Source organism: Strongylocentrotus purpuratus, unplaced genomic scaffold (assembly GCF_000002235.5).
Source record: "Strongylocentrotus purpuratus isolate Spur 01 unplaced genomic scaffold, Spur_5.0 spur5_scaffold_15, whole genome shotgun sequence".
NCBI lineage: Eukaryota > Metazoa > Echinodermata > Echinoidea > Camarodonta > Strongylocentrotidae > Strongylocentrotus > Strongylocentrotus purpuratus.
In genome coordinates, this window is record NW_022145600.1 from 20295756 (window position 1) to 20316378 (window position 20623).

Sequence of the window (20623 nt, forward strand, 5' to 3'; positions counted from 1 at the left end):
ACGACATCTACGTAAGATCGCAAAGTGGCGCCTTCGCAACGAAAAGGTCTGGTTCCCAAGACTAGAAGGCACTTAATGGAATCAGATTGAGACAAGCAACGAGTGTGTCAAAATTAATCTTTTCCAGGGCAGTGGCAGAGAAGATGGGAAAACCATGGAAGAAACGCGCTGCGATAGAATCCAGAAATATATGGATTATTCGAGGAATGGACACAAGTTCTCTGCTTGTCACTGTCAGTCAAACGTAGTCTGCGGATACAGGATACATCTATTTACGCTCAAAGACAATGTCGTCAACTTCCGAGCCTCTATCCCAAATCAGTCAGTCACTGGCTTTACCAGCTAGCTATAATACATGGCCTATGGAGAGCAGTAGACCGAGCAGTCTACTTTACACGGTCTTACAGGTACTCTACATATTTAGGCGATACGACTGAAAAGGGTCTGAGCCTGGAAACTAAATCATACGTGTCGTGAAGTTGTTATCATCAAGGAGAAAGTGAAGATGCCTTCCTCATCCTGTCGGCATCAATGTCCTCCCACATCTTCTCCTTTGCGATTATCATCATCTTTTCTCCCATTATCCTTGGTCGTTGTTTTGTCAGAAAGTGCCATTACCGACCTGTAAGATTTGTCGCAACGTCTCCCATGGAATGGACAAGCGCAATGCCACTTATGCACTTTTGAGTTGTTTCCTTTCAGAAATAGTATCGCATTTTGTCTTCTCTTCCTTCAAGTGTTTATCAGATGTTTTCCCCCTTCTTATACCTTTTTGTTATACAATTTTGTCACACTCCACCTCTTTCTCTCTCTTCATCTATGGCCGTCTCTTTGCAATGAAAACGATCCCGATCGCTCTGTCATGTTAGTAATGATGGCCACCACTATTAAGTAATTATTGAATATCGTATAAGTAATGATGAATATCATAATGACGAGAATTCCTCTTCTATGGGTTTACTTGCAGTACCAGGAACAAAGTCCCGATAGTGAAGAGTAGAAAGAAAAATGTGGAGCAATGTGAAACCAGTGATTCATTAATAAATATTTAGAACAATTTCAATTAAATAACAAATTAGAAAATCAAATCAATGGTAAAGAAAGTTTTATCATGAATAGTTAACAAAAATAGGTTTAGTTTCCACAAAAATTATAACCGGTTTTGTCCAAAGGTTTTGACTTCCCATCCGAAGCACTTTCGAACTTATGCGTGGGTTTTCAGAACTGTCCAAATCATCTCAAAATGCCTGTGATATTGCTATGATCCAATTATACCCTCTCAGTCTCCGGAAACATATACACGCATCTAAATGGGCCATCGCGATACTCAGATATCATTATTATCATCACTTGATATCTCTGCCCGCGCCACAGGCCATGGAAACAGTCCAAAATTTAGAAATATACACTCCAAACAACAATAGAATCATGTTACGTCACTATGAGATTCTATACTTTCTGATAGAGATGATAAACCAGATATAGAAAGAAAAGACTATATTTCGTCCGGACCAATCATATTTTGACCAACTCGCTTACAGTGTACAGCAATATGTACGGAGCATCTTTGTGTACGCTTGCCTGACACAGCAACAGATACCATCTTGCTACCCACTGAAATGACCGTTGTCCAAAGTCTGTTTACAGACGGCTCTGATTTTCTCATGCAACAAGCCACGCCTTCTCCATATTACTATTTGACTCATATCATGTTGCAATGACGCCGATCAGGCGGTCCAGAGCAGAGATGATTTCATAACCACTGAGTTAAATGGCAACCAAATGATAGCAGAACATGCTCAGTGTGGTGTATTCTAGAGAAGTTATACAAGATTGAGAAGGAGTCTATCATAAGTATCCCCACCACAGAGGCGGACAGGTTGTCACACCAATGCGACAATAGAAGGCCTCATGAACTCAATAGAAATCAAACGATAAAATAAAAACTTACGAAGATCAAATGATCAGTAAAATCAACTAGGAATCTCTTCTCAGTTAAAAAGCTCTTCTCCGAAACATTTACATAACAAAAATGATGGCGAAGGCAATCTCTGTAAAAAAAAAGAAAACGCAGCGATTTAGCATGCGAGCCTACGCGGAGCTTGAATTACAGGTGTGAGTGGTTCACTCTTTTGCTTTCGTGTCCCTCTCCATAACTTCCCCTCCATCCACATCACCTTGAAAGCAAAGTATCCATGGGTACTTGGTTTGAATTTATACAATCTCCAGCAAGAGAACCTGATGGGGTTACACCCGTGCACTCTACACCTGATACCGGTGTATTGCTAAAACACTTAGAGCGTACTTGGGAGCAGAATTTGAGTTTCCAGTTTGGCCACGTGACTATTCTAAACTTGTGTTTTTGTCTTCCAGCTATAGGGCGCTTCTTGTATTCTGTTTCTCTTGATAACAGCGCTTGATTGATAGGTGAACGCAGGTAGTAGATTGTATCGGATACAGAAAAGAGACGGGGGGGGGGGGGAGACGAAGAATGTGGGAGGGAGAGACAATGAGAGACAGTGGTAGAGTTAGAGACGGAGATAATTAGAGTTGCAGAATAGAGATAAATAATGCAAATTGGATAATCCTCGGTCACGGCAATATATACACTGTCGCTCATATAATTGGAATAATTTTTTTTACCCCAATTTATGGAATTATTTTGACAATGATTTATTTCTAATAGATCTAGATAATAGTATACATTCTCAGATTTTATTGAATACTAATTTGCCAGTATTTGTTTTGCGTGACTCCTAAAGCATGTGTATGCTACTATGCTTATCAACTAGGGGACCTACGCCCTCATAAATGACAGTAATGAGGATTAATGCCCCACAAAAGGGCACTAATATGGCACATCAACACGGTTTTGATGATGGGGCCTCACAGTTACGAGGCTATTGATTGGCCACCGAACCACGACTGTACGCAGCGGGGGCTAGGGTAGGGTGCAGTTCCCACAAATAAAAAAGAACAAAGAAAATGCAATAAATTATCAATAATTCATTGAATCCCCCCCCCGGTCCCCAACATAATTTTGTTTCTGTGTGCCCATGCCTTGAGCCATATTGGCCATACATGAATACATTCCCTTCTCTCCACCTGAGCCTATTGAGACCATTGTATCATGAACACGTCTCAGTTTTATTGAAATTGATACAAAGTTTCGTATTGCCCATTGCACGCAAACATTGCTTCTCCGGTTTTATCGGGCAATTACCGCACCGCATGCGGTCGATCCGGAACGCAAGTTGACTCACGAACTTGGCTTTGAACCCTGCAGACGTAGGCAGGTCTGCTATAGACGTCGGCAGACTCGGAAAGGTGAAAGGTTACCTGACCGTCCTTGTACTGACTAATGAGAACAACCCGGGGGGGGGGGAAGGCCCTTTATAATTATGAGTTGTCAGCCTAGGCCTATATGTAACAACTGCTGTTCCTCTGGAGGTGAATGGACCGTCAATGGCGTATCCAGCGTATTGTAGAAACCGGCCCAAGGGAAAGATGCAAATGCTCTTTGTATACAACACATAAGGGGGGGGGGGAGGGGGCTGTTTGAAAATGTACATTTAAGTGCCCCCCCCCCCCCCCTGTCTAACGAGGATTTTGCATCGCACTCCATCCCCTCTTTTTCCATTGCTGGATACGCCACTTGACCGATATTGCTTCAAAGCCGCCAAATCAATACGGGATATCAAGTTCAAGTATCACACATTTCAAATTTGATGGAACATGCAGTAGAAACGTTTCGCGTTTCATTTCACGAACATTTACAAACACTGTACAAGAAAACATTCCCGCCGCTATATGAGGTCTCATATTATAGCCTTTTCTGCAGTCATTTTGTTTTTGGGATTTAGAGGCTCTTTATGAAACAGACTTTAATGATATTATGTTGATATACATGTACATACATAGCATTTGTTATGCTTATTTTTCCTGCAAGACTGAGCGTTAAATCAAATATCGCAGCCCAAAATAGATCATTTAGTGACATCTGTCTATAGCATTTAACGGGTGAACTCCGTCTTTGACAGAGATCCGTCAAGGGCATTTCATGTACTGCAATGTGTGGTACGTCTGCGCGAAGTACCGGCAGATACTAATCGTTTGGTACTTCGGTTTCATTTAAAAAGACTTAGAAATAGAAATTATCGATAATTTTAATACGTGTTTCTTCTACTTTTACTGGTTAAATTTGTAAACACTTCTTGCTCACGCGATCGGTAACCTTGAATATGTTCACGAAAATGACTTCAATGTATAGTATTCGGAGCATAGTACATGTATTAACACGATTAAGCGTACACACCCCTAATGCCACTGACTCAATATGTGATACATCTACTTTTGATATTGGAATTATCTCCCCCATCCTTTCCTTGCAACCCAATGATATTACGCAATACTGACTTCAGCATGTGGTATTTTTGATGGAGTACATAGTTATGACAAGATATTAAAGGAATCTGGTAACTTTGTCTTAGATCCTTTAAAAACTGAAATCCTTGATTTAGCTCATGCTGCAATCATAATTATAAACCTTTAGGGCATACATGAATCCCATGAAATTTATAAGCCGATCGCCTGTCTGATTATCAAGATATTTATGATTGGAAATCGATATTTTATTTTCCGTTTTCCTAACGGTTTTCATAAGACTACAGTCTATTGGGGAAAATGAGTATGGTAAAGCCGGTCACTCAAAAGTTTTTTTTTACTTTTTTGAGGGACTTCATGATCATTTTGAAGCGCAATTTGTTTAGGGCTTCAATATTACACCATATCACAAACACTGGTAACACGTAGGGCCATGCATCTAAGATTTAACATTGTTAAATGATGCCTTTAACCGTTACAGCCACAAAGAACGTATTCCTTGGAAGTGTCTAAATTCTTGTTAATTCAAAAACATAATTGACTTCACTAATTGACGATGCTGTCAGTACATTACTGAAAACATTAACCGTTAAGGTCCCAAATATCTCGCCATGGTATACTGGAAGAGTTAACATTCTTCCTCCCTATACACTCCTATCGAATTTTAAACCTGGCCTGTTCTGCGTATGTTGCTGACAAGGTTAAGTGGTCATATGCTCTACCCTTCAAAGATGGACGCTTGAGGGTAATTATATTAGCGACGACTTGTGTTTGATAAGGTCGCAGGAAAAGACTGCCAGTCATGGTAAGGAAGTCAAGCCAACCAATTTAAGCACATTCCCCTCCGCAGTCAGTCACAAATGAATGAGGAGACAAACCCAAAGGAGAGACAGAAAAAAGTTCTGCCTATTTCGGCGGTAAACGATGTTCTATGTAAGATGTGTTATCACGGCATCGCCTGCTTAAGGTCATCTTTCCAGCACCTAATTCTTCTTTCACTTGATGAACCGTTTAGATTAAGACTCCATCGACGTGTTGACGAAAACGTTTTGTCAGAAATTACATTTTAATCATCCCTTTATGAAATAGGTCCCAGCTTGTTGTTTTTTGTTTTCATTTCCATTTTGAATAAATAGTGTAATCATTTATTGGATTATACACACGCAGAAAGCAGAACTCGTTGAGCACAGATGCATAACTTCGTGAAACGAAATTGGGACGATCGATTTATATATATACATGCGTGAAGGCAACATATATCTTGTTACACGTTTGACGACAAACGATCGATTGCAGATAATATACTTCTGCCAAACTGCCACACATATCACCCGAAAGATTATGAAATATTAGCAATAGCAGTGGAACATGATTGCCCCCTTTCCATCCTGATTTATCATATTATTGATCTGTCATGTCATGTTATCTTCCACATATTGTCAAATGCAGCTGTCCGCTTGAATCTGATCAAACATTATGATGCGATGAAGTACACGATCACCTAGTTTACATTGTTTACATACATGAAATGCGAATAATAGTGAATGGATCGAATCAAATCCTATTGATTATTTTAAAAGAGGCCACGGGTCAAATAATAGCTGCAGTAATGGAGTAATGATTCTTATTCTAAAACAATATCAAGAACACTTAGGTGGACTAGCTTAATACCTTATTGACAAAGGCTTATTATCTTACTTAGTGTTTCATCTTTTGCTTTACACGTTTTGTTGTTCTTTATAAACTACTTGACAAGTATGCCGAACAATATGTGGTATATTCTATATGCTCGCTATATTATATCATATGCGTAAATGGCCGAGTTGTTTCATATGCTTTACTAAGAGAAGAGAGAAATACGACTTGGCTCATTACACAATGGGATTCCTTTAAAGCCCCACTGCACTACTTGTAGCTACTTGCGCCCTCTATAAAACAAACAAGGCTTAATCGGTGACCATTGGTCCCCCATGATCCTCTTTTTCTTATGTTATTTGAGAGCTGAGTTGATGAGATAGCCACCTGTCCAGTGATCTTGCAGGGTGGTCTAACCCCTCCTCTACACTAGTACAGAAGGTCTTTAAATGCGATTCATTTCACCTCTTGCCCACAAATGAACTGATTATAAACGAATGAATGCCCTAGACAAAACTGCATGGGTACTTACAATTTAAGTAATGGAGGGTGTCTCCTTAAAACATGCTGTCCCTGCACATCAACCGAAAAATCCGATTTAAAACTAGAACAGGTATACGGACACCATCAAACGCTTGGAGTGGCCTCAGTCATGCAGACAGCAAGACCAGAATCAGAGAAGCAACAAGTGCCTCATGATGATCGCCGTGTGATATTCCAACTACTGTATCTCTCACTGTATAGTCACCACGAGAAAGTGCGTCGATCGCTGCCAACCGATTCACCCGTCGAACCTAGTGGGACCATGGAACAAGTGGACGAAATGCCGCGGCGGGAAAGAGTTGAACAATCACTATTTAACATCCATGGTTGAAAAACTAAAATTTGTCACATCCACATGAAGGGTCTAGCCGATGGGAATAGGGATGAGGTTTCTGGAGGCAACGAGCACTGGTCGGAAAGTGGTCTTAGAGCGGACGGCGACGGCTCAAGAGTGCAGATGATGACCGAAGACGGGAGAGATAATGTGGTGGGCAAGACAGGACAGACGGGTTGTGATGTTATTAAAGTTGAGGGTTGGGTTTCGCCGTCGTGCAACGTACGCACGAACACGCGCCTGCAGACCCGTAGTCTGCGAACCTTATCGATCCGGTCACCCCCTCGAAAGAGCAACAGATACCCGGGAGAGAGAGAGGGGGAGAGAGAGAGAGAGAGAGAGAGGAGAGGAAAGAGGGGGGGGGGGGATCGACGGAGGGAGGGAGGGAGAGAGAGAGAGAGAGAGAGAGAGAGTGTGTGTGTGTGTGTGCGTGATATGTATATACATGTACAAAGAGGGAGAGAAGAGAGAGAGAGAGAGAGAGAGAGCGGGAGAGAGAGAAAGAGAGAGAGAGAAATAGAGATAGAGACACACACACACGCATACCGACAGAAATACACACACGGAAAGAGAGACTCAGGGCAATCAGGGAGAGAGAATTAGAAAAAGGAGGAGAGAAATAAAATAATAGTGTATAAAGAGGTATAACATGTCGAAAGTGGAATATACTGCATGGACATGAGGGTAGGAACAATGAATGAAATATAACACGGTAGGTACAAAGTACAAATATTATGTAATCTGTATCTTCACTATCAAAAGGGGAACACTGTTTGGTGGGTTCGAAGTGGAGTGTAAAGAATCAAAGTTCTCGTACGATATCGGAAATTAGTAACAGAATCTAACAAGGATTGGGAAAAGCCTTAACCAGACAGGGAAAGAATGTGAGGAAAGGAGTAGGGTGATTATCAAACAGAAACTGCATGATACAATTTGGAGAGAAACTTTGAACAACCTCACGCTGGGAAGACGTCATTCAAATTATGCGATAAGAATGATACGCTGTATGTTACATACATGCCTTGAATTGCCTTCAATATTGAATGTGACGTTGAAAGTATAAAACTATATCTCAGCAAAATTTTATTTTCCTGGAATTCCAAATAAATAAGGGCGAAATATTTCACACACAAGATTCCATCCCATTAGCCGCTTTTCCACTCTGCATCAGAGCACAAAGTACTCGTGACTCTGGTGAATATTTTATGTGTTGTTGTTGATGATGATGATGATAACGATAATGATGAAAATAATAATTAACAACAAAAAATTAATAACAACAACAATATTACTACCACTATCACTACTACCACTACTACTACTACTACTACTACTACTACTACTACTACTACTACTACTACTACTATTACAACTATTACTACTACTACTACAACTATAACTACTACTACTACTACTACTACTACTACTACTACTACTACTACTACTACTAATACTTCTACTGCTACTTCTACTACTACTACTACAACTACTACTACCACTTCCACTACTAATTCTTCTTTTTCTACTGCTACTACTACTACTATCACTACAACTACATGTACTACTACAACTACTACTACTACTATTACTACTACTACTACTACTACTACTACTACTACTACTACTACTACTACTCACGGTATTGTATAGCCAGGGAAACCTTTCTAGTAAGAAAACTGTTCTTCCCTTTGGCCCTGTAACCATTTTTACCTCAGAAATATCAACGTACCCATTTGGTATACCTGGGTCGAGGAAGACAAACGTGGGCACATAAACACCTTGTCAAAGGACGTCAACACCGAGCAAAGAATAAAACCAGAACCTCCCTTGTGGTAGGCAACTAGATCCTTTACAAAATACCATGGTGCTCCCACGTACAACATAACTTTAGCCATGTTAGTATCAAGTCCTGAATACAACAAATAATAAATTCCATGTTCTAACAAATAAATGTTGCTTACCTTAATCGTCGTACATTTTAGAAAGCCGTTACTTGTGCAGTGGGTAGGGTACATGTATGTATACTAAACCTACTATGTGTTTAAACAGCATTGCCAATTTGCCCATGAGAGACGCTCAAACTGGAATAAAGCGACACGTACTAAATAGCGTATTGATGGATGTATACTAATCGATACTGAACACATTGGTATCTTTTCTTGTTATTTCTTAAGCACCCTTTCTCGCTGCGGCGGTTCTTTTACAACAGATACTTAGAACCGCAAATAAAATTGTCCCATTCAACAATAGTGATTGCTTCGGACAAAGGGTCTAATGGAAGAAGAAGATGGGAGGGGAAGAAAAGAGTCGGAAGGTTGAAATGATTATGGGCCCTCTGTGGAATTTTAAATACGGCAGCCAGAGATGGTCCCGGATTTAACTGCCAATATTAGGCATCTTTTACACTGGAGACTAATCAATGCGATGTTAGGTAAAAAAAACTCAATGTTACAATACAAATCACGAAGTTTGGACGGGTTCCTTAGTGCTAGTGTAAATGGCCTAATAAGTTATTATGATTGTAACGGATCTAGAGAGTAGCCACTACTAGACAGATACCTGCTTTAGCGACCGCCTGTATAGAAAGAACACCTGTCTATAACGACCATAATCATTATCATTAAACAGTGTGTCTCATTAAAGCAAAACCGGCCCCAAGAGACCCTTTTTGTATCCCCTTCGGCGGTCGTTCTTGACAGGTTTGACTGGATACAGACGGTCAAAGAGACTGAAGCACAGCAGATGACCAACTGCACAACTCAGCATTTAAGCAATATATCAATAAATATATTTGGCATTTCAAATTCTGCAGGTAGAAATAAAATCCGCCCGAGTTTGAGGGAGATGACCTTTTAAGGCATGTTTTGTAAACATGCAAGAGTTGTTGCACTCTTGCAAATATAACGTATGAAAATGCAACGAACCGTCAACTATTGTAGTGGTATGCGTTGACTGTCAAATACCAGTAGTATTCCAAATTTCACAACAAAAATGAAATTAAGCGTATATCCACGATAAATAAATTATGAGACAAATAGTCATTTTTCTCTGTTCGATGTGGACTGCAAGCGTGAACTGACGGGGCACGTCTGCGTATCAAACAAACAGCGGTCAAAATTAATTAAGCACCAGCCTGCATGTTTCTCTGTGATATGTTCTCATGTGGTCTAAATTTAGTACTTAAAGGAAACCATCATATTAGATAATAATGATTAATGATTTGTGGGATATCTGATATTGGTATTCCCACCTGGGAGAACGTCACAGCAATTATATTTAATGTAATATGAGAAAAATATGTCTTTCGTAGGCCCCTAACATCCTAATGTAACTGAAAACAGTTTACACGTTCGAGGAAATTTCAGATTTCAAATTTCTTTTCAGCGTCTGTGATTTTCGTAATTGCTGAATTCGACTAATCTTTTAAAGACCACAATGTTTACAAAAAAAATTCTACATAACGATTCCTATTTGATACATTATCCAAATATAACATGATCAAAATCAGTCTACACGTTTATTTACAAATTCAATCACGACATCAAAAGTAAATACATGCAGAACATTTAAATACCAGCAGACTCCATTAAAGCAAAATAAAGGCGTTTTGTGATTTCCATGAGTTAGCAATATTTCCGGTCTAGCGGTAGCAGAAGTTCAAGAATAGAGCGCTTAGGAGGGCAGAAGTGACAAGTGAGATTGGGAGAGAGAGAGGAGAAGAGAAAAGGTATGGGCCTTTGTATAAAGTCCGTGTAAAGAGAGAGAGAGATGGTGAGAGAGTCAAAGACAGAAAGAGAGAGAGAGAAAACGAGAGAGAGAGAGAGAGAGAGAGGGAGAGGGGGAGGGGGTGGAGACAATGTGAGGGAGTAGGGGTAGGGGGGCGGCTCAAGACAGAGAAGAACGATTGTGAAAGAGAGGGAGTTAGCAGTGGGTGAGCTACACCGAAAAAGAGATGGAAACAGAAACAGAAAGAGAGGAAAGTTTGATGTAGACATATACGGAAACAAACACAGCGGACCTACAGGTTGACATCGAATAACCCCCGTCTCAATCGTCCTTCGGCTCGTGTCTGGCTCTGATTTACCATTCATTGCCACGAAATGATCCGCCATGCACCGGGTCAACCAGGGAACGGTACCGCTCAAAGGGCGGCTAAAAAAAGAGCCACCCGCGCAAAAATGTGTAGGAGACTAGTTTGCAGACAGACACCCTTGTTTTAAAGTAGCTGTGCGTAACAGTGTCTTTACAGTGAGACTAGGCTGACAGCAAACTGCATAGGCTCTTTACTGTAGCTGCTTCGGACACGCAACAGACTGACCGATTTAGGCTCTGCTCAGTGCTTTAGGAATTGTGGCTAAGTGTCAACTCAGCGTCTGTTCCTGCAGACTACGAGGAGACAGTGAGTATCAAAATAAAATGGGGAACTACATCGGATAACGATGTATTGTTATTGTGCTCGGTAGTATTAGATTTGCTAAAACGAGTAATTGGATGCCCTTTTGGCCATGACAGCAAGTGGAATATAATGTTCATTTCAACAACAAAATCTACACAAAAATGGGAATAATTCAACTTGCCTGGGGCTCGGATATATTATACCTGATGAAATCAGGAACATTTTCATTTTATATTTTGTAGGCGGGAACACGTAAATATTACAACGATGATACACATAATACCAGAGCAGAAATGGCCTTGCTTGACCTACATAGTACGATGTAATTTAGGTTTATTAAAAATTGGGAGAAATGGACTGCGACTAAGTAGTCTATCTAATTCAAGGATGATGGTTATGGAATTTTAGAGAAATTAGGACTCATATATAGTGCATTTTTTTAAGTGAGTTTGAATTTTTAACATTCAGTTCTTTCCATTATATGCTTTAATTAATCGGGAGGATACAACGTTTGTTACATCCCGACGGCAAACATGGAATTGCTCTCTGCTTCAGAGCAACTATCATTTTATAAGATACAGGTATGTACGAAGTGTTTAGGTATCTCTGCAGAATAGATGACAAAATCGATGTATCGAACCAAAAATCTCCCATTTGTGAGGTAAAAAGAGTTCGATATGGCTCTTTCTAACTTTCTTCCCAGACCCTCCTTACACTTCCCCCTTCCTCTACCCCCCCCCCTCTCTCTCTCTCCCTCTCTCTCTTTCCCTCTCTCTTGTTCTCTTTCTCTCTCTCTCTCTCTCTCCCTCTTTCTCTCTCTCTGTCCTTCTATCTCTCTCTCCCTCCCTCTGTATCACCTTTCTCTCCACTTTCTGTCTCCTCTCTCCCTCGTCTCTCTCCCCTTTCTTTCTCTCCCTCTCTCACCCTTGCTCTCTCTCTCTCTCTCTCTCTCTCTCTCTCTCTCTCACCCGCAGCTATAATGTTCTTATCCCAATACATCCCACAGGCTTGAGCTCACACTTAGTACACCAGTGACGTCCTACACCTAAAATTAATTCATTAAAAATGGCCCTGGCGTGACCTTTACTCGTCTAAATGACACGGATGGCTGCAAGGGGGACCAGTGCTGGTTGAAGTTTTCCTATTAATATTGGGAAACATAATTGGGAAACATATTTGGTATAAGCTAGTTAGAATTTTAGACGACATAAGACTACAACCGAAAGCTATTTTCACTCGTACTGACATTTTCAGCTAGTAACAAATTTACCATTCATTTTCAACAAGCTCAACAGCCATTAAATCACAAACGCCAGATCGTTAACCTAGCCCAATATCTTATGCAGCACCAAGACAGTGTCAGTTTTTTTTATTCCAAACGAATAGGCCTGTTTACTAATGTATTCACGGACCTTTAAATTTGCACACGGTTGTAAGCTCTGGCAAACAAACCGAGCGCAGTGTCTGCTACGGCCCTGCTACACACACTTTGTATACGGCGATGTGGGGAATGCGAGGAAAAAAAGGCTGATCATCGTCCTAATAAACTTCGTTTAAAACTGTTTGTTTTCCAACCTTAGGGTATATAATTAAAATAAATATAGTTTTTCTCAGTTGTACATGACAAATCTTCGATTTTATTTTCCGAAATCCGACGAAATATCGCAAAAATGGGAGGTAAGCATTGCTGTTACGGCACGTGTAACAGCGATTCACGGTACGCAGACAGACCCCATATGAATGGACTTCATTGAACTTCATTTGCTCCACATTCCCGTCAGCAAATAGACGATAGTCCTCAAACGATTTATATGCTTTGAGTTTCTTTCTGTCGTAGTCAGTTCTATTTACTATCAGGTAGTTGAAAATGTCGTATAATCCGAAATCTGGTATACTTTCAAAGTTCTCGGTGTAGCCGGTGATTTTCATTGGGTCGTCGAACGAGCACCCCGCACGCTCCAACTTCTCCCGCAGCGACCGTGCGGAGTCGAAGCTCGCAAGGTCGGGGTCTTGGGGCAAAGCGATATCGGCCACAGCAGTCGCAAGTTGAACTAGTTTCTGTTTGTTGTACCCTGATGTCGTAACTCCTCTCTTTCTTAAATAATCGGTGAGCTCCTTCACTGTCCACTGCGAAAACGGCTTGCTGGAACTACAACTCGATGTCGAAGGCGATGCCATTGTAGAAATTAGGGTGAAAAAACGTCGCGGTCGCTAGCAATGGCTTTGTATGTGTATAGCGTAGCGGGCATGGAAAAACAATGTGGCGACCGTGCCGCACCACGCAAAGCTTGCCCTACGTAGTAACAATCGCTAGGGTGCGAGGGATTATGACGTCACTCGCATATCATTAGTAAACAGGCCTATTATTGCATAATACTTCTTTAATCGAAGGATTGGACGAAATAATTAAAGCTATGAAATAGAGAAATAGACTTCATCATGTCTATTTGGGGTCATGATTTTAGTTTGTTCATTTAGGCAAAGATCTAATATAATTTAAATTGGATGAATAGGTTGGCACTTGGCATCAGTGGACTAATTCTACCCACTTAGTCGTGGTTTAACCCTGCATGTTTTATGAACACCGGGCAGAGGCTAGCAACGCATCTTTATCATGTCGATAGCTATCACTTAAAGTTGGTAAGATTTATTTCCCGGCTCCACTCAATCATTGGATTTCTCCTGGCAGCGTTTCATAACCGATCCTACCTTTACATAAGTCTTTACCCCATATCTCGTGTCGGCTCATTACCCCTGGCTGAGCCAATCGGAGGTGTGAGTTACCTGGCTGGTAATGGTAGACTGTACCGCTGATGCGCTCCTTGGCATCCCCTCCTCCCCTTACGCTCCCGGTGACCTCCATCTTCATCATCCTCATCGGGCGAGGCAAAGCTATGTACCATAGCGACTCCTCAAGGATTAATTTCTGGGTTTCGTCATCAAAAGTAATCCAATTTTCTTTCTTCAGCGATATCGGTCACCCCCGCATCCATCTTCATCAAATATCGGCCATCATTTTAGAGCTGTTACACTTCTCTTTAATTTGTCTTCATCTGTTCGAATCCATATGTCAGACATGTAATCTAAGACTCTGACATGTCTTTTCTCCTTTGCTGCTAGCTTCTTACAACTCGTTTTTATTAGATCGTCATAGGTTCTTTTGGTTTTCCCCTTTTTTAAAAACCTAGTTTGTTAATCCGTATATTTCTCAGAATTTCAACGATGCATCATGTACTCCTTTTTTCTTGTGTTATTTATCATTTATTCTTATGTCGCTGTGTTTAACTATACATTTCAACTTCTAGAATATTTCGTTCTTCTACATAATGTTATAAATGTTACATAACGACAGCCTTTCCCAGCTCTACATTGTTCTATTGCTAATATTACCTGTTCTACATGCAGTTCTACCATTCCTTTTCATAACACTACTTCTACTATTACCACCACCTCTTTTAATATCACTGTTACAACTGCTGCTGCTGCAGCTACTACTATCATCATCATATTCATTCATTGAAGTAAGAATTTTCACTCTTACAAGGGTTTGCTGATTTTCGTGCCAAAATGACACTCCCTCCACTTCTTATTGTCTCGAGCATCTTCCTCATTTAGACAACCTTACTTTCTTTCTTCACCGTATAATCCCATGAAATATTCAGTCTTCCTGTCCCTCTACTACTAATACTATTACTACTACTACTACTACTAATACTACTACTACTACTACTACTACTACTACTACTACTATTATTACTACTACTACTGCTTTTACTACTACTACTACTACTACTACTACTACTACTACTACTACTACTACTACTACTACTACTGCTGCTACTATAATAATACTTCTGCTACTGTTGCTATTACTACTATTATTACTACTAATAATACTACTTCTGCTGCTGCTGATGCTGCTGCTAACTTGTTATACACTCAATTCATTTTGATTGCTTCGGTTACAAATAAACAGATAATACTGCTCGCACTAATACTTCTTTAATTGCCATTCTATTTTTACATTTAACATTAGTTGGCTTCGGCTATCCTATCTTCTGTTGAATCAAACAATACAGCCAACCAAGAGTATACACTAATGGATACAGCTAGTAGTACCTGAAATTTCTCACAACGTAATTTTTTCCTCACTTCCCAAGAAACTAAATTTTGGGCACCATCAGCGTTGTTGGTAGGGATTGATTTTGATGCCATTTGATCCAAGCCTGCCTGCAGGATAACATGGCATGGAACATGAATGATGTATTCTCGCCGCCAGGAGTTTCGGTGTCGACAGCTGGAGCAACAGCGTCGCCACCCCGCAATACAGTTCTCCTCCCGTCGAGAAAAAACTCCATCCTCCTTGAGTTTCCCCCGTCTCCATCTTCCACGTGTGATTGAAGTGAATGTATCTATGCTAATTAAGCGAACACCGTCATCACTATTAGCCTGATTTCGCGCAGATGCTGTTAAAGGCTAGAAGTGCAACTGACCGAAGGAGAGCCGTCGTCTTAATAGATCTTACAGCTGGAACGGTGGCGCCTCTTCCTCCAAAACAAGCACCATTTTTTGTTGTCCCCGTCTTTCAAGAAATGCACGTTTCCTCTTCCACAATCTAGCATATTACCATGAAATTATGTTATAGACATTACAACCCACGTTTGAATCATTAAAGACTGATGTTTTGACTTATCATGTCTGCCAGTATTGGAAAGCCTTCCACTGGAGGTGATTTTTTTCCATAAATTTATTAACAAGACAAACGTATTCATGTTTGAACAGCAATGGATGATAACTACATACATGACCTTGTGGTGTCCCTGTGATGACCCAAGCCATGCAGATTTTATTTAAGTTGTCTCCTGAGAAAACGGGAAATATTACCTCCATTATGAATTAATTTCCAGTTACAGCTTTTAAAGGTAATACAAAGTTTTGGAAAATTTTGAAAATTGGGTGGATAGTGATTCTTTACAATTTTTATATATTTGGATGCCCCTGTGGATGTATTATAAGCACTAGAAAATTTAGCCCCTAAAACACTTCTGCTTTCGAGAAAAATTGAATATAAAAATTTACCGGTGCTCCCGGTAAATTTTGATAAATTTCAAATAGCGCATACGGCCGTACTATGGTAGTTGCGACCATGAAAATCTCAGAATATGCAGTTGTGATATATAATTTCCAAATGAGAATAGCCAATTGGTCGATTTAAGTCAAGAAACATTGTTTCTTAGCTAAATGAATATATTGACCTTGAGAGGGAGCTATACAACATAAAGAGTTTATTATTTACAATTTCATAACTTTAGACTCGATTTCAACCGGAACAACGGTCACTGAATATTGTAGGATCGCATATGCTTCAAATATTTTCATTTAAACCAAATTCATGACCCCATACCAAAACTTTGTATTACCTTTAATCATATCAAATGTATAAACGGTATACTAAATATATGTGCTTACAATTAGGTATCCACTGCGAGTAGATGGAGAAAACCATACCATATTCCTAGATAGCGTGGCACTTTCTATAACTCGCTATTTTGATGTGCAGTGGTCAAGTGGATAAGTCACCGAATTATGAATTACAAGGTACGGGGTTCGTATCCATAGCACAGCGCTAACATTTTCGGCATACAGTAGTAAAGCTACAACTGACGCTCTCCACCCAGGTTAATTGAATAGGTATCACATGGATCTAACGTCCTCTGGGTGGAGACATCACTTCATATATGCCACTCTCGAAACTGATAAGGTAAATATGTTTCCTACAGAAAGGAGTTCCGTAAATGCAATTGCGCCCTTTTTACACTAGCTCGGCTAAAGTTGGGGGTAACAAACCTTTTCAACGCTTTGTATCTTCTGGGGAAAGCACCTAATGAATACAACTATCATAATGTCCACTTGGCTAAAATTGGGGGCTACACACCTTTTCAATGGCTCTTCTGGGAAAAGCACCTTATGAATTCAACTATCATAATTCACACTTTACTGGCATTTTCGCTGAAAATCCCAAGAAAACGTATTTATTCGATGATACCAAAATCATGTAGATGTACAACTCCCAAGATACTTGAAAGAACAAACCATGCATTCAGCCACGTCACCACAGTGCCTTCCGATCGCACTTACATCGGTCTCTGAAGTCCTCGGCACAAAAGGTCATAATTACCACACGAATCTATTACACCTGATGCCATGTTTACGCGATACTTTATTAACAACTATCTTACGGTTAAAGATAATATTGAGATTTTTAAAAGGTTTCTTTTTCATTATTTGTTGTCAATTTGGCAAAATACCATAGTACATGTAGAGATGTCCCCCGAAAAATGACTGCACTTAAAAACCGACATATTCCAAATATGATGAGAAATGGCTGAATCGTTTGGATCAAACATTTATGCCATATGTGTGTATGTAGCCCCATTAACCCGTTCTATTTGTAGTGCAAGTGACTTTTAGGAAGACTGAGTCCATTCCATTTCATTTGAACAGCAATAAAAACGCACAGTACACAATGAGTTCCTATGTATTACATAATCATGACAATCAACTGTAAGCTTTCCAATTGTTTCAAGATAGTTTAATTTAATGTGACATCGCCACTATGAAATTGAGCAAATAGAATGAGAAATCTCGTACGTCTGATTTTCACTCTTACCAGAACCCAATTTTCCCTTTAAGCTTAGATTCAATCAAAACAGCGACAACAAAACGAACATCAAGAGCGGTGGATTTGCCTACCTTGTTTTCCTGATGTGTTCTTTGAAAGGTGAGGAAGAGAGTTTTACGCCAATCAGGATTGCACCTGTACGAGAAATAAGAACAGTGAATGGGAGAGTGAATGCATTATGTCATATTCTCCTTAGAAGGACTGCTGGAGTGACCAGCTGTCAACAATTATCTGTTGATAACTGAAGTAGCTGAAGTATTCGTAATTGCACAATATGTTAATTTGTAGGAAACATATTCAGAACGCCATCATCATTGTGGTTATACAGAGGAGGCAAGAATCACTCAATTATGTAACTTACCTGACACATCTTTCTTAAAACAAAGAAAATAATATCAGGATTTGGATATCAACGAAAAAGCATAGCTTTGGAAATTACTCCCTTGCTACACACTAAGAAAAAATGGTGCAACTATGCACCTTTAGGGGTTCAAACCGATGCAACAATAGCAGCACCTTTAGGGGTTAAATCCTGCACCCTTTTTAAAGGTGCAATCCTGCACCCTTCAAAAGGGTGCCAGATTGAACCTTTTGGGGGAAATGTTAGTACCCTTTATGGTTCAATCCTGCACCTTTAGGGGTGCAAACCGATGCAACAATAGCAGCACCTTTAGGGGTTAAATCCTGCACCCTTTAGGAGGGTGCCAGAATGCACCTTTTAAGAGACATGTTAGTACCCTTTATGGTTCAATCCTGCTCCTTTAGGGGTGCAAACCGATGCAATAGCAGCACCTTATTAAAGGGGTTCAATCCTGCACCCTTTAAAAGGTGCAATCCTGCACCCATCATCGAGGAATACTCTTGATATTTGCTCGTACAGATATACATATTAAACATGCATGATGTTTCTTGGTTAGTAATCATATAATCAATATATATATTGCTAAAACGTGAATGTAATTGTAACATGATCAGACAAAATAATCTATTGGTTAATGATTGCCGAAGGAAAATACAAATCACAAAATTGATGTGCATTGTCATAATTTGCTTAACAAATCATATGATAAATGTATTTTTATGTGAACACGTGGAAAGTAATCATGAATATGCATGCAATATGCAAACTTTTATTTTGCACCTTTTTGGGTTGTTAGGGTTCATTTTGTGGGAAGGGTGCAAAATCTTATATTGCACCCTTTTTTGAACCCCTTTTCCTTCAATAGGGTTCATTCTTATGTAAAGGGTGCAAACTCTTATTTTGCACCCTTTTTTGCACCCTTTTTTCTTAGAGTGTAAGTGACTTCATTACAAATTGTCCTGTAAAATACTGACGAGAAAGTACAGGGTCCTCAAAATGCTTAAAAAACAAACAAATATAACAAATACAGTATGGTAGAGCGAAGTATACGAATAGATAGCACAGGAAGTGTTGTGACATCATGATAGATTAAGGTAAATGTAATATTTGCTTTCTTTCTATTGCTTAATTTCACAAGGTCAAATATGCAGCTGTTTATGACTAGAATAATTTTCCTTTCTCAATCCCATGATGACGCTAATCATGATTTTTTTTTTTTACAAAAACAAAACACCACCTCAGGATATTACTTACGACAATTAGCTATTTTTAAGGGAATTATCAAGGGTAAACAAGTTTCTTGTTGGCAAAAATAGAACAGTTCAACGAAATCAGAATTTGCTCTTAAATAGATACATGTACGTCTACTTCTGATAATGAATTGTCGGTGTAATATGAGAAGTATATCAGACTCATCAATTCTACTAACATTTCGCAGTTGACAAATGAACATTTTTACGTCTTTCCTCAGATATGATTGAGAAATTTTAAAGAAATTAAGTATTGTATTACACAACGACCACCAAGTAGTTTTACATAATCAAATATAATTTTGAAAGTGTATTTTTAGAAGCGAAAACGTCAGATGGGAAATCAGTAGTGTCATTTTTTCTGTTATCGTACCCTTTTAGATAGATGTCCTTGAGAAAATATATTTGTGATATCAAAACTAAAATATAAATGGCAATTAAAGGTAATGACCTATTCACGTTCAAAGTGGTAAGGAGTTTGCCAAGATGTAAAGACGAGGAGACAATAATTGTCTAAATGTTAAATGTTCTCAGCAGGCGCCAATTTTTCGAGCCTGTTTCGAGTGCGGCACTGAAAAATGCATGCATGGCCTACGTACAAGAAAAGTAGTAATAGTGTGCGCGTGGGGGAACGAATTGCAGTGATGCGACGGTAGCGCCGATGTGAAAATAGGAAAACAATAATTGGCGAGTGCTCTCTCTCTCTCTCTTTCCCTCTCTCTCTTGTGTATTTTCTGGCAAGGCGTGGGCTGAGGGAGACAGATTTCACGCCAGAGGACTTGCATGCAAGGAATATATCGACGGGAATTCCCAACTCTTCCATATTCATAACCCGAATTTTTGTCTTCTTCCTTGGAGCTTGCAAGAAAAATGTTTTGGTGACTATCCATTTCATTACGATTTTCAGCGGGTATTCAACCATGGATGGGAGAAGCGATGAAAAAAAGGATAGAGAGATAGAAAATGAGAGGGGACAAAGATGGAGAGAAAAAAGGAATGCGAACTGCAAAAGATGGAGACAGAGCCAATGATAGAGGGG

The 20623-nt window shown here is 39.7% G+C and overlaps 1 protein-coding gene across 1 annotated transcript in view; it reads right to left on the reverse strand.

Annotated features, from left to right (window-relative positions):
• The window catches only part of LOC762451 (D(1) dopamine receptor), a 55601-nt gene extending 37492 nt beyond the window's left edge, over window positions 1-18109 (reverse strand). Inside the window, exon 1 of the mRNA XM_030985798.1 lies at window positions 18045-18109. The gene's annotated coding sequence lies outside the window, so the exon portion shown is untranslated. The remainder of the gene's footprint in view (window positions 1-18044) is intronic.
• Between the last annotated feature and the right edge of the window lie 2514 nt (window positions 18110-20623).